Source organism: Hyperolius riggenbachi, chromosome 4, assembly GCF_040937935.1.
Source record: "Hyperolius riggenbachi isolate aHypRig1 chromosome 4, aHypRig1.pri, whole genome shotgun sequence".
Lineage (NCBI taxonomy): Eukaryota > Metazoa > Chordata > Amphibia > Anura > Hyperoliidae > Hyperolius > Hyperolius riggenbachi.
The window spans coordinates 356,025,501-356,039,228 of NC_090649.1; the positions used below are offsets into that span (position 1 = coordinate 356,025,501).

The following is a 13,728-nucleotide window of genomic DNA, read 5'->3' on the forward strand; positions in this document are numbered from 1 at the left end:
GAAGAAGTCACATCAAGCATCCTCCTTCACGTCCGCCTAACTACCTGTGACCTGGATCCTGGCCCAACACAGTTCATGTTGAACTGCCCCGACCTGTTCGTACCGGTATTCCTCAAAATTGTTAACTGTTCCTTACAATCAGGGATATTTCCTGCTTTACTGAAGGAAGCAATCATCAGGCCTCTCCTCAAAAAACCCTCCCTGGGCCCAGATGCAATGACCAGCTACAGACCTGTCTCTAACCTCCCCTTTCTGGGAAAGCTAATTGAAAAAGCTGTATACCTCCAGCTAGAAGCCAGAATCCTACAAAATAACAGTTATGACCCATTCCAGTCTGGCTTCAGGAAACACCACAGCACTGAAACTGCCCTCATCCAAATATGCAACCACCTGCTCATGGCAAGAGACAGAGGAGAGTGCTCGATCCTCATACTGCTAGACCTTTCTGCAGCCTTTGACACAGTTGACCATGACATCTTGATAAACAGGCTACAGGAATACTGCGGCATTGATGGCATAGTACTTCAGTGGTTCCAATCCTTCTTGAGTGGCAGAACCCACAAAGTGTCTATGGGGCCCTTCCTGTCCACCCCTGTAACACTTAAGTATGGGGTGCCCCAGGGCTCAATCCTCTCTCCCCTGCTTTTCACGATTTACATGCTACCGTTGGGAAAACTAATCCAAAAACATGGCCTGACATACCACTGCTATGCAGACGACACCCAACTATATCTTTCCTTCAAGCCTGGTGTGACAGACCCAACTCTAACTATAAACGCCTGCTTACGTGAACTACAGCAATGGATGAATGACAACTGGCTGAAACTAAATGCAGACAAAACTGAAGTCCTTCTGATTGGAGGGCAGAGCATGATAACAAAACAACTTAACTTGCAGTCTTCACCACTGGGAATAGGAGGCACGGATCTACGCAGCTCTGATCATGTGCGTAGCCTGGGAGTTCTAATTGATGGGGATTTAAACTTCAGAACTCAAATCTCTGCTGTGGTGAAATCATCCTATTTTCACCTGAAGAACATTGCAAAAATCAAGCACCTCATACCCCCAGAAGATCTGCCAACCTTAGTCCACGCCTTCATCACATCCCGACTGGACTACTGCAATGCTCTCTACACTGGCCTTCCAAAAAAGGCCTTGTACCGCCTACAGCTGATACAGAATACTGCTGCCAGACTGCTAACCAACCAACCCCGTCACTGCCACATAACGCCAGTCCTGCACTCCCTTCACTGGCTACCTATAGAATGGAGGGTCCTATTCAAGATCGGCCTACTGACATTTAAATCCCTGAATAATCTAGGCCCTGGATACATGAAAGATATGTTACAGCTGCGTAGCAATCCCCGCATTCTCAGATCCACAGGTTCTAATAATCTAGTCATACCCAGAGTCCACTTAGAAACTTTTGTTCCCAGAGCCTTCTGTCATGCTGCCCCTACGTTTTGGAACTCCTTACCTCAACAGATCAGGACAGCCCCATCCCTGGACGTGTTTAAATCCAGACTGAAAACCCACCTGTTCAGTCTGGCATTTGCAGAAATATAACTTTTGTTGTGTGAATACTTCATCCTACTAATTACTGAATCTGAGAGAGCCTAAGCGCTTTGAGTCCTATGGGAGAAAAGCGCTATAGAAATGTTATTGTATTGTATTGTATTGTATAGAGAAGGGTACATTAGATTGTCAAATATAAATGCAAAAAAAATTAGAGTGCACAAATTTTACAGCAAACCAGCGCTGAACCTGAGAAAGTATATATTTGGCCTCGCAACTCTCATAGATTTGGAGCAATGAGATAGTATAACAAACCGCCATTAACTTAGCAGATGAGGCACTGCAGCGATTAAAGGAGTTAATTGATGTCCGGGAGCCCAGAGGGAACACCCAACCCGGAACACCTATAGAGGGAGCAAAATAGTGTATGCCTCATCTTCTAAGCTCAAGCTCCACTAAATATGTAATGGTAGAAAAGAGGTTTTTACTTAGAGGAGCTACATAGGCTTCCGACCAGTTTGACAAGAACCATCTTGAGAAGAAGAATGAGATTGAGAAGAAAGTAGAAGAAGAATAGAAGAAGAGAACAAAGAAAAGAAGACTGGGTCCACGTAGCGGGGCATCCCCCTCGATCATATAATAGGTAAGTGCTAGTTCTCCTAGTCCTTATGAGGGACAATGTAAGGGGTGAACGAAGATCAGAGAGCTCATGGGTGAGAGGCAGAGAGCAGATCCTTATAACCATCAGACGCCAGATATTCATGCCAGGGCATCCAAGTACGTGAACACTGCTCAGAAGTATTATGAATGGAAGCTGTAAGTGACTCCATCTCATAAATAAATTTAAGCTCCGCTATCCATTCTAGGATTGAGGGAGGGTTAGTATCTTTCCAATGTCTGGTTATAGAAACTCTCGCTGCTTGTAGTAAATGTTTTGTTAAAGATTTTTTGATTTTTTTTTGATAGGTTTGTGTGTGTGATATAGGAGATAGTAAGCAGGGTCTGCTATCGGGTCAGCATCCGTGAGCTTTTTAATGCAAGATTGCACTTTAGTCCAGAAACTTTTAATAAGGGGAAAATCCCAGAAGATATGAAGTAACGTCCCTACTTGTTGTTTACATCTCCAGCATTTCGGGTCAGCAGTGGGATAAATCTTGTGCAATCTGCTGGGCGTAATATACCAGCGAGTTAATATTTTATAATTTGTTTCTTGGACTCTAGAGTATATTGAGGATTTGTGGTTTAGAAGAATAATTTTATCCCACTGCTCATCCGTGAATGAGGCCTGTAGATCAGCTTCCCATTTTTCTTTCAAAGAGTGCGACCAGGTCTCATCTGTGCAGAGCAGTTGGTATATGTTGGTCAGTGATTTTCTTATTGGCCCTTGTCCATTGCACAGCATTTCAAACGGTGTTAGAGGCCTAGACAGTTCGTCTTTTGAGCCAATTGAACCGGCAAAATGAATAAATTGCATTAGACTCCAAGGGTCTAAGAAGGGGCAATTTCGCAGTTCTTTTAATTGCTGAATTGTGCGCGATTTTTTCCCTATAAGAAGATCTCTAACTCTGAGGGCAGTGCCCATTCTCCAAGGCACGTAAGCATTACTGTGGCAACCTTGGGGAAACATTGTATTGTCAAGTATAGGTGGTGAAGGCCAATGTGCGAGATTGAATGATTTGTGATACTTCAATAGAATATTTCGAGTAGATTTACCTGATGTAGATATCGTGGGTGGAGCTTTAACATGCCAAGGTAAAAGTGAGAGATCATGTTCTACTAATGCTGATTCTATTTGGACCCATCTCTTATTAGCAGTATGCCTGTGCCAATCGACCACTCTGACCAGACTAGCTGCTGCATGGTATTTCCTAGCTTCAGGTACCGCCAGGCCTCCTTGAACCTTGGGAAGAACCATAGCGGCATACTTTATTCTGGCTGATTTACCCTTCCATATGAAGTTAAGGAATAGTCTTTTAATCAAATTAAAGTGATCAGGTGGAGGAGATATGGGAAGTGCCTGATATAAATATCTAAGGGTACAATGGTTAATTTGCATATATTCAGCAGTGGTGCCTGGGAGACATCTCGAGCTCACTCCAACCTGAATTATCGCAAATTCTTTCTGTTTTAGGAAAGCAAACTTTTGTTTTTGATATAAATATAGGAGATGTGGCATGATATTCATTTTAAGAATATTTATGCGGCCAAACCATGAAAAATGTGGACGGTTCCAGTCTTGAAGATTTTGGGAGAGTTTGCGTATGAGAGGAGGGAAGTTTAGTTTATATACATCTTCTAACTTAACTGGTATCTGCACTCCTAAGTAGGTGATAGCGGTGGAGCCCCATTTAAAAGGGAAATTAGATTGTAGTTGATTTTTTAAGGGCATGGGAAGGAGAATACTCAGGGCGTTGCATTTATCTAGATTGATTTTATAGTTAGAAAGAGATTTGTATTTGTCTATTTCCATAAAAAGATTTGGGAGGGGGGCGTGGCTTGGGCGCGGTCCGGAGCAGACGCATGGCGCTGTAGCTCTGCTCTTCGGAGGCACCTTTTGCAGCAACCCGGGGCTCACTCTGCACTTTTTCACCCGCTTTACCTTACTCACCCCCGGGGGAACATTCTGGCCGGGGCGACGATCGAAGAAGGACTCGGGCAGTCAACGCTCCGTTCAGGATTACTTGCTGCGGCCTAGAGGAAAGATGGCAACCTCTCAAGATGGCACCGGCGGGTCGAACAGAGCTCCAAAGGCGGTGAGTGATCCTAGCTTTCAGCCACCAGCCTCCGCTCAGTCCCCGCTATCTAAAAGAGACCTTGAAGAGAGTCTGGATCGCATATATAACAAATTTGTGGGCAAACTACAAACGGAACTCCGCCGGACGGCGGATACCTTATCTAAAGAGATAGCTGACATAGGTTCTCGCACAGATCATTTAGAAAAAAAATATGATGAGCTTACAGTAGCCCACAACGCCCTTAAACAAGAGCATGAATCCCTGCAATCTATTGTCTCTTTAGTGCAGTTGCAGTCGGAGGACCTGGACAACAGAGATAGGCGCAATAACCTACGGATCCGAGGCCTACCTGAATCCTATACATCCCTATTGGAAGTTGTTCCCAGCATGTTCCATGCCCTGCTCCCTGATGTCCCTGTCGAGCAGTTTATCTTTGACCGCATACATCGGGCCCTCCAAACTATTCCTGCAGCTGGTGAACCCCCTCGGGATGTGGTAATGTGTTTTAAAGATTTTATTTTGAAAGAACAAATCCTCTTGCACACTCGAAACCAACCGGAGCTATCTTTTGAGGGTCATACATACAAGATATTTCCTGACCTCTCTCCTCTTACACTGGATCGTAGACGGAATATGAAACATATCAACGCCGAGCTGATTAGGGCGAAAATTCGCTATAGATGGGGGTTCCCCTTTAAATTGCTGGTGCCACATAATTGCACATTTCTAGTGGCTACGACTCCTGCAGAGGGCCTAGAACTTCTTGGCAAGCTGGGTCTGTCACGGAACACTGTCAGATCCTCTCCAGCTCGGTCAACTTCATCTCCTCTCTCTACGCCCAGACCAGACGTCTCTCCAATTTGGTCGCAGCAGCAATCTCCTCGTTCCCCACCTCAACACCGATCTCCACGATCTCCATAAGGGTTTTCTTTTTTTTTCCCTTATTGACATTAGCCCAATTCAATTAACCCTTAGTTTATAAAGCTTGACTGCTTCGTTTTTGTCTGATACTTGATAATTTTTGCATTTGCACAGATATCGCTCGATATATGCACTTTACCATTACCTTTGTTCCCTTTTTTTATTTTTTTAAGTTGTTCAGTGCATGTGCCGTCCTGACCTTACCTAATATTATGACCCCCCCCCCCCCCCCCCCAGCTTGGAATATGGTTTTGTGGTTATTTTTACCCTTATTATTCCATGCAGAGTTTTCCTGGGCAATGCAGGGAGTATTGGGATTGCAATACTTGCCCAGATGTGTTGGATGTTTATGCTGTATGAATCATTCGTATAGTTCGTTGTTTTATTATGTTTATGTTTTATTGATCGTCATTTTTACACAGGTATCAGGCCCAATTGTTGAGGTTAGTCAGTTGATCCTATTCTCTCACCTCACTTATAATGTCCTCTCAGTTTCAGATTATCAGCCACAATGTGAAAGGTTTTAATGAACCTATTAAACGAAGGAAGGCATTCCAGCAATACAGACGGCTAGGGGCACGTATAATTTTCTTACAAGAAACGCATTTTATGGTGGGTAAGGCACCTCAGTATTTTGACAGATCCTTTAAGCGTGTATATATCACTACTTTTGATAAAAAGGCCAGGGGTGTTGCCATACTATTACATAACAGCCTTTCTTTTGACCTCATTTCTTCCTATGTGGATCCTGAAAGTAGGGTCCTTATGCTGAAAGGCATTCTTGAAGGTAAAGAAGTGACTTTAATAAATTGTTACACCCCTAACACCTCTCAGTCTAACTTCATCCGGAGGCTCTCTCCTATCTTAGATAAGTATTTTTCTTCCCATATTATTCTTGCAGGTGATTTTAACTCGGTTGGTAACCCGGCCCTAGATCGTACTACCTTATCACCGTTTGCTAAATGTTTCCCTAAAAACTTTTCTTCCCTTTTAATCCGAAACAAATTGGTTGATATTTGGCGGGCATGCAATATTGGATGTAAGGAATATACCTTTTTTTCTCACCCACGTCAGTCATATGCTAGACTTGACTACATTTTTTTAACACCTGTCCTAGCTGCCAATGTTCATGCCTCCACCATTGTCAGTTGTGTATGGTCGGGTCATCATATAGTATCTGTAGCATTAACTGGTATAGGGCTTCCATATAATCCTAAATTTTGGCGCCTGAATGACAGCTTAATTGCTGATCAAGCTAGCAGATTTGAGATAGCCTCCGGATTAGAAGATTATTTCTTACTTAATGATTCTCAGGATCATTCCCCTTCTCTTCGCTGGGTGGCGCATACGCCTGTAATTCGGGTCTGTTTAATAAAAAAGCCATTTATCTAAAAAAACATAGGTCAGAACAGATTCTGAATTTGACTCGTGAAATAGATTCCTTGTACAGGAGACATTTTCAGAACCTGGACCAGGCCACCTCTCAACTAATCTCTGCAAAACAAATAGAGCTTGATTCCCTTCTTTCTCAGTCCCACCTTAAGGCAATAAAATTTTCTAAAGCTCGCTTCCTATTATATGGTAACAATCCTTCCACACAATTCGCTAGGAAACTCAATAACTTTTATAAGCCACCGCACACTTTTAAGTTGCGGAATTCTCAGAGTAAGTTAGAATGCCTTCCTTCTCAGGTCATTAAGATATTTGAAACATATTATACCAACCTCTTTGGTCGGGTTTCGGGGGTGGATGGGGTGGCTCTGGAGGCCTGGCTTGCCGGTTTGGACTTACCGTCCCTTGGCCCTGAGCAGTTGGAGGCCTTAAACTCTCCGATCTCTGAGTTGGAAGTCCGTTTGGCAATTAAATCTTTGAGGCCTTCGACTGCCCCGGGTCCGGACGGGTTCTCTTCTCAATATTTCAAAAAATTCGCTGATTTTTTGGTACCCCCCCTCACTTCTTTATATAATTCTGTATTACAAGGGGCAGCCTTTCCACCAGAAATGTTGTCCGCTAATCTCACTTTGATCACTAAACCTGGGGCAGATCATCTCTCTCCTGGTGGTTTTCGCCCAATCTCAGTTCTCAACAACGATGTAAAATTATTTGCCAAAATCGTCGCCTCCAGGCTATCCCATTGTATTGGTAATTTGATCAAAGGTAATCAAACTGGATTTATCCCTGGAAGACAGGGTTATGACAATGTCAGGTTGACAGTTAACTTACTGCAAGATGCAGAATTGCATAATACAGGCTTCCTGATGTTAGGCTTAGACATAAGCAAAGCTTTCGATTCTGTGAATTAGAATTATTTGTTAACTTCTATGAAGACCTTTTGGTATTACAGGTGCCTTTGCAGGAGCAATTTCTGCTCTATATTCTGCCCCTACTACTACCATTCGCATTTCAGGTGCGGTATCTGATCCTATTCTTTTAAAAAGAGGCACTAGGCAGGGGTGCCCTTTGTCGCCCCTGCTTTTTGCCTTAGCAATGAAACCCCTAGCTGCAGCCATATGACAGCACCCTGACATTCATGGCTATGGTGATGGCCAGCATAAAATTGCGCTCTACGCAGATGACGCTTTATCGTTTCTTTCTAGGCTGGTCATCACCTTGTCTAATTTGTTCAGACTGCTGTCTCAATTTGCAAGCTTCTCAGGCCTCGCTATTAACTAATCTTAGTTGGTTGCTATGCCTGTGAACCTACCCCCTCATGCTATTAAGTTATTAGAGGCCAATTTTGATTTTACTTGGCAGAGGAAAAAATTTAAATATTTGGGCATTTATTTAACCCCTTCTTTTCGTCATTTGTTTGAGGTTAATTACCCTCCCCTGTTTCAGCAGATTGGCGCAATACTTAAAAGTTGGGCCCCCTTTAAAACATCTTGGCTTGGTCGAGTCATTGCCTGTAAGATGATATTGCTACCTAAACTCTTATATGCCTTTCGTATGTTGCCAATCTCCCTGACTAAAGGCACTCTAGCACCTATCCAATCCCTTTTTTAATAAGTATATTTGGGATAATAAACCGCCACGGGTAAGGGCAACAGTTTTATATAAACACTGTAATCAAGGGGGAATAGGGCTTCCATCCCTTTGGCATTATCATTTGGCCGCCCGTTTAAGTCATATATTAGATTGGGGCCTTACTTCCTCACTCCCTCCTTGGTGGGAATTTGAGCTCCAATCAATCCAACCATACCATCTTAAATATCTTATCTTTAATTTAAAAAAAATAAATAAAAGTTGTCGCCCATTTATTACAATTCTGGTCTAGGGTACTTTCTAAATTTAATTTAATACGAACCCCTTCTCCTAAATTATACTTTCTGAGCAATACTCGCTTTAAACCAGCCCTTTCTAATCCGGGCGCCTTTGAATGGTGGGTTAACCAAGGACTGGTTACTGCCAATAAATTTTGGCAAGGGGGTAGGTTCATATCATTCCAACAGTTTCGTTTTGGCAGAGACGCCCCTTGGGGGGAAGCCTATCATTATCTGCAAATTCAACACTTTTTACAGTCCCAATTTCCTAATTATGTCCTGACAGAGCAGGATCTTCTGATCCTATGTCCTATCAGAGAGCATGGGAGCAAGATCTGCAAACACAAATAGATACTCCCCAATGGGCCTCATGTTGGAGTAATGTAGCCACAGTTACTCGTTCCGCTATACTGAAAGACACGGCGGTCAAACTTATGATGAGATGGTATTATACACCTCTCCGCCTTAATCGTATAAATCCTGAATGTTCTTCTCTATGTTTTAGAGGATGTGGTGCATTAGGCACCCTCTCACATATTTTTTGGAGCTGCCCTACCGCAATAAGTTTCTGGAATGACTGGCAACTTTTATTTTTTTAAGTTACTGGGGTCCGTCCTCATCTCTCAGCGACTATGTGCCTTTTATATGGCCAAAATTCATCAATACCTAAACAATTTTTAAGATTTTACTATTATATGCTGTTGGCAGGTCATTGGTCCATTGCTCTCAATTGGAAAACTCCAGGACTAAGCATTCGTTTGGTAAAATATAGATTAGACACGATTATGTTAACTGATAGGCTTTATTACATGAGTTTGGAAAATTCTGACAAATTTCAAAGCCTATGGGGGAATTTAGGAGGCTGCATCTCTCTTAAAGTGGATCCGAGATGAACTTTTACTCATTGCATAATGGTGTTCCTTTCCTATTGTTTATAGGGCATTCCTTAAGCCAAATACTTTTTTGATTTGTTTTAATACCCTAATTTCCTATAAACTAAACAAGCCACACCCACAGCTTCTCCAGAGTGCCTTGGCGCTTGCAAGGGATTGTGGGATTTCAGTCTGGGCAGGTGAAAAAGGTGTTACTAGCTATAGATTTCAGAGGCAGAGTTTTCACAATCTGAGAGCTGCAGTGCAGATACAGATCAGTTGCCTGTGTAATGGAGGAGATAAGAGTGGAGTTTTCACAGAATATGCAGATTAGCATGCCTAGATACAGATAAGCTTGCCTGTATGTGTAATTGTGTAATAGTGACAAGCAGAAAACATGTCTGCTCCCATTGTATCACAGGAAAAAATATTAAAATACTGTTGAAGCTGTTTGAAGATAGATTTGCTGTGTAAACTATCTAAACTTTAGATAAGATATATAGACAAGTCACTTGTTATATTTAGTTTTTCATCTCGGATACGCTTTAACCTTTCACATTTGTTTCATTCCCAGATGGACATTATTATCATAGTATGTATAAACTCTATGATGTTTGATTCTCAACTTGGGTCTGTTATTACCATATTTCTTGTGATTGCTGCCTGTGGCACTCGATGTTAAATGTTCTTATAACATGTTTGTTCACTTAACTTTTTGACATGATCAATAAACTCGTTGCATAATAAAAAAAAAAAAAAAAAAAAAAAAGATTTGGGAGGGAAATAATGGGGTTGTGTAACTAGAACAGGAGGTCATCGGCATAGGCTGCCACCTTGTGCTCCTCGGAGTTCACCTGGATCCTCTTGATATTTGTATTTAGGCGAACCGTGCGAAGGAACGGTTCAATGGTGAGGGCAAAAATTAGAGGGGACAAGGGGCAGCCCTGCCGTGTGCCGTTGGAAATTGTGAATGCTTCTGAGACAACACCATTTGCCTTCACGTGTGCTGAAGGGCCACTATAGAGCGCCAAGACTCTGGAGAGCATCTTATGCCTAAGACCAATATGTCTAAGTGTGCATTCAAGGAATCCCCAGTCCACCCTGTCAAAAGCTTTCTCAGCGTCAGTGGAGAGAAGGAGGGCTGGGGACTCCTTACTATAAAGCCAATCAAGCAAGTCCAGGGTGCGAATGGTGTTGTCTCGTGCCTCACGTCCAGGGATGAATCCTGCTTGGTCTGGATGAACCAGGTCGGACATAAGTGGAGCCAAGCGATTAGCTAGGACTTTTGCCATAATCTTTAAGTCTACATTTAGTAGGGAGATCAGGCGGTAATTCGAGCACAAGGTGGCGTCCTTGCCCGGTTTAGGAATGACCGTAATATGGGCTTTTAACATGTCTCGTGGTAAAGAAAGGGCAGGACCTTCATCAGGGGTTAAGTCATTAAAGACTTTTGTTAAGTATGGGCAGAGTATGTCTTTAAAGGACTTATAGTAGTCAAGCGGAAGGTCATCTGGGCCCGGGGCCTTACCAGTAGGGGACTCCTTAAGGACTTGTCTAATCTCCATCTCGGAAATTGGTTCTTCTAATTCCTGGGCTACCTCCTCTGGCACAGCCGGGAGTCCAGAGCTACGCAAATATTGCAGAATGTCCTGACTAGGGGCAGGGATGGTTATGTGGTTATGGGGCCATTAAGGTTATAGAGCGACTGATAATAGTTATGAAATACCTCGGCAATCTCCTCATTTTTAATGTGCTTGTGACCTCTGGAGTCCTGTATACTAGAGATATTGCTGGAAGCATACTGCACTTTCAGGGCTCTAGCGAGTATTTTGATACATTTATTGCCGTACTCGTAAAACGATCTTTTGCATTTAGTGGCGATTTTGTTTTTCCCTAAACAGTAATAAGCTTCTGAGTTTTTCTCTTTCTGTTTCTAGTAATAAGAGTTCAGATGTCGAGAGTGAGTTTTTATGTCTGGACTCTAATTCCCCAATAGAATTCAGACATTTTGCTATTGTTTGTTCTCTTTCTTTCTTTAAACGGCTAGCCTCTTGTATAAATACACCCCGGATGACGCATTTATGGGCTTCCTACAGGGTGGAGGAGGACACTTCGCCATTATCATTAATTGAGAAATAGTACTCTAGTGCAGCTGAAATGCGATGTTTGATTTCTGGTTCCTGCAGGAGGGAGGTATTAAGGTGCCAAGACCTAGGTAAATGGGTCTTTGGCCTAACTCCTAATGTTATAGAGACTGGTGAGTGGTCTGAGAGAATGGCTTGGCCTATGTCAGAGGATACTTGCTCAGAGAGGAGGTTCTGCGAGATCAACATAAGATCAATCCTGGTGTATAGGTTATGAAGTTTAGAGAAGAAGGTGTAATCCCTGGTTTTAGGATGGTGAACCCTCCAAACATCTATTAATTGTCTACTTGATAGTAAGTTCTTGCATTGTCTGAGGGCTTTATTGGTGCAAGAGCTGCGACCAGAAGAGTTATCTAGGGAAGGGTCTAAGATCATATTGAAATCTCCACCTAGGATCACACTCCCCTCAGCAAAGGAGTCCATGCCTCAAGGGCTCTCATCAGGAAGGTAGCCTGTCCACTGTTAGGCGCATATAAAGTTCCAAAAGTGAACTTTCGTTGTAAAAGAGTGCCCTTAATAAAAAGAAATCTGCACGCAGAGTCATGGCATTCTTGCAGGACTGAGAGTTCGATATTTTTTGCTAACAAAATTGCAACCCCTTTTGTTTTGTAGTCAGGTGAAGAGCTAAAGTAAGCTTTCGAAAAATATTTGTCTATTAACTTGGGAGGCTTAGAGCCTTTAAAATGGGTCTCCTGCAAAAATGCCACTTGAACCTTTTGTTTATGCAATAAGCGTAAAAGGGCTCTCCACTTCTCGGGAGTGTTTAGGCCCCTTACATTGATCGTCTGTACCTTAAGGAACTTTTAGATGGTATAGAAAGCTACAGATTGTGAGGGGGAAGCCCGCCACGGGACACATATACAGGATAGGATAGGACAGATGAGAGGAAGAAAAAGAGATACAAAAACAAGGAATGTTGGGAGTATTTGCCAACCACTGAAAGCTTTTGGACCAAAGTGAGAGCAAAATTAGAAATTGAATGAGAGTGTTAATCGCCCTATAGACGTCCATGTGGGAGAAACAGAGGGAACACAGCGACCACACCAGAGACTCCGGGCACCCATCAGACGATTCACATGGGGGCCCAGGGAGTACCCAGCCTAGTGAGCTAGTTCCGGGAACAACAGGGATAACATTGTAAAAGGAAGCAACTGTATGGAAGCCACAGATAACGTATAAAATATACAGCATCGTGAGATAACCACCTTTATTTGCTCCTGTTACATATATAACTAACTGCGAGCCTTTAGGCCAGTGAGGCCAAAGTATTTATATATATATAAACGATCATATTATTATACTAAACATACTGCTTTAGAATAAACCAACACCTGTATTTGGGTATAAGAGATAGTAACTATATAGGATATAACCGGAATTTTAAGGAGAAAACAGCATCACATCTAATAATCAAATAGCATGACATGGGTAACCTAGTATCTAAAAGCACATATGGGCGGTAAGAGATAACCAAGATTAACCTCGTTCAATACAAGATTGCTTTTGGCTTTTCAAGGCAGATCAAGCGATCAGAGAGCTGGAACAAAGATAGCAAGACGGCATACATGGTAAGATCCGTATCATGAGTTCGTATTGAAGCGTTATGGGGCCTCTGGATAAAGTCGGGTGAGCAGATCAGTGTAGAGCAATGCCATTGGGAATTAAATGAATCTCGGTCGAGTTGAGGGATAAAATCCCAATAGATAGACAGCAGACATAGTGAGATCCGTATGTTGAGCTTAAAATAGGTTGTGATCAGGCCTCTAAGTATATCCATGTATACAGACAAGTGCAGAACAAGATTTAAAGAGGTATAAAACATTGCAATAAAACCTGTAGTTATCAAGGCGAATCATGTCATAAGTGGTAGGCTCCATGTTGTTAAGGCATTGAGAGCTGAGGTATAACACATATGCCTCTCTCAAGGCAGAGTGTGAGTCATGTTAAACGGGTAGCGTGCAGGTAGATGGTAGACCATATGAAGTCTGACTGACCACATGCACGCTATGGCTGCATCAGATACAGTTCCGAGAACGGGAGATCCAAGTTAGTTAAATGAAATAAGTACGTTTCAGTACCCTTGTAAGGGGAAGTTTGTCAAAGCAATCATTATCCGAGTAGACATACTCACGACCCTGAAGGATTTCTCCTGGGCTTTTTTCTCCCCTGGCGTTGGGGTCCAGCGATGAGCAGGAGATCCGGGTCCCATGATGGTAAGGGCACCTCAGGGATCTCCAGGGCCTTGCAGAAATCCGGTAACTCAGAAGGCATGCGAAGTATG

General features: G+C 42.7%; 1 protein-coding gene across 11 annotated transcripts in view; it reads left to right on the forward strand.

The window, feature by feature from the left end:
• The window catches only part of FAM120B (family with sequence similarity 120 member B), a 748,069-nt gene that overhangs the window by 54,433 nt on the left and 679,908 nt on the right, over nt 1-13,728 (forward strand). The window lies entirely within an intron of this gene.